Source organism: Pseudorasbora parva, chromosome 3 (genome assembly GCF_024679245.1).
Source record: "Pseudorasbora parva isolate DD20220531a chromosome 3, ASM2467924v1, whole genome shotgun sequence".
Classification (NCBI taxonomy): Eukaryota; Metazoa; Chordata; class Actinopteri; order Cypriniformes; family Gobionidae; genus Pseudorasbora; species Pseudorasbora parva.
Genome location: NC_090174.1, coordinates 7,415,702 through 7,417,991, shown reverse-complemented (window position 1 = coordinate 7,417,991; position 2,290 = coordinate 7,415,702).

Below are 2,290 nucleotides of genomic sequence, written 5' to 3'. Positions count from 1 at the left end.
CACAGTCACCCACCATTTCCTCACCTACTGGTTCTGGTTATTTATTGGCTGTTCACAAGAGACCTCCGCCCTTGTAAAGAACTGCACCATATGCAATACCTCCAAGACTGCATTTATATAGCGCTTTTATCCAAAGCGCTTTACATTTTTGCCTCACATTCACCCATTCATACACCGACGGCGATGTCAGCCATGTAAGGCGCCATCCAGCTCGTCGGGAGCAGCTGGGGTTAGGTGTCTTGCTCATGGACACTTCGACACTTGGTCAGGTGTAACCGGGGATTGAACCATCAACCTTCTGGTTTGTAGACCACCTACATGAACCACTGAGCCACTGCCGCCCCAATGTCTTCAGATACCACAAATTTTGTAAAGAACTGCACCGTATGCAATACCTCCAAGACATCTCAGCAAGCACCCATGGGTCTACTTCAACCCCTGCCGGTTCCTTGACGTCCCTGGTCCCACATCGCTGTTGACTTCATTACCGACCTTCCCAAGTCCTAGGGCAACACCACCATCCTGACATTAATTGACCGTTTCTCTAAGGCCTGCCGCCTCATTCCTCTGCCGAAACTCCCCACCTCATTCGAAAAAGCCGAGGTATTATGTAATTACGTCTTTCACTTTTACGGTCTGTCCGAAGACATTTTATCAGACAGAGGTCCCCAATTCACGTCCCGAGTATGGTCGGCTTTCTTCCAGCAGCTCAACTTAAATGTCAGTCTCACCTCGGGTTACCACCCACAGTCCAACAGACAAACAGAACGACTGAACCAAGAACTCATGCTTTTCTCAGGTCCTATTGCCAGCAGAAACAATCGGGCTGAAGTAAATACTATGGACAGAATATGCACAAAACTCACACCGGAAACCTGCCACAGGCTTGACTCCCTATCAGTGCTTTCTAGGCTACCAACCACCCTTGTTTCCCTGGTCTGGCGAGCCCAGCGATTTGCCTTCTGTCACTGAATGGCTTCAGCACAGCGAAGAGATCTGGAATCGAGCACACACCCATCTACTTCATGCAGTACGCGGACAAGAACAGCAGGCCAATCGGCGTCGACGGCCAGGTCCGGAGTACACCCCTGGACAGTGGGTTTGGCTGTTCACAAGAGACCTCCGCACTCAAACTCCTGTGCCGAAAAATCAGTCTGATGTGTGTGGGTCCTTTCAAAATTCTTAAACAGATTACTCCAGTTTCCTTTCGTTTAGACTTGCCTGCTTACTATCGCATTTCTCCCACTTTCCATGTTTCACTGCTAAAACCCGCTGCTGGCTCGGAAGGGGAGTCGGAAAGTGGAGCCGAAGTCCTCAGCCCATTCTGGTTGACGGTGAGGAGGCCTATCAAGTGCGTGAATTACTCGACTTCAGACGCCGGGGCGGTACTCCTCAGGATTTGGTGGCTCTCACTGAGGAATTTCATAGGACACATCTGGAGAAACTGGCCCCTCGACCTCGTGGAAGACCCCGTCGTCGTTTGTCTCCTTCGCGTCAGGAGCTCTGTTACAAGTGAAGCTCCCTCTCCCCTTTCTCCGGATCACCAGAGGGAGCTCTCACCAGAATATTGACTGTTGCCTTTCGGACTACAACTCCCATAGACACTCGTGCCTGGGACTGATTGTGCACACACCTGCAGTCCATCACACAAACACTCACACACGCTACTTAAGCACACCACTCACACCACACCATTGCGAAGTCTTGTTTGCTACAGTGATCATTTCTGAGCGTTTCCCTACCCATTGCTACTCTGTATCTGACCCCAGTCTGCATATCGTTGTTTGATTCTCTGCTGCCTGCCCCGACCTGAGCCCGTGAAACCGTATTGTGATCGTTAGCCGCCTGCCCAGACCTTAGCCTGTCCCTGTTTACCGCTCTGTTTTGCCTCCTCTTCCTCTTCTGCTTTGTCTCTACCCTTTACTGTTCCTACTGAAATAATAAATAAATGGATCCTCACTCGGCTGAGTCCTCTTTACAATAATATGGATTAGTATAATATACTAATCACCATTTTAGAATAATATCGATGTATAATTGCAATTCAAGTCTCTATCCTTTAAGCATAATTGACTCAGAATTAATGTTAGTGCACACTGCACACAGGATGCCCTTTTTCATCCTCAGCTGTATGCAATGCTTGTGAAAGCAGCACTGTGGTTTCCTGCACCCTTATATGTCGCCACACAATATCCGTTTTAACGCTTGGGGTGCAAAGAAAAAGCCAACAATAAGAATCAGATGCATTAGAAACTAAACTTTAAAAAAAATAAGTAAATGCCTGGCAAGG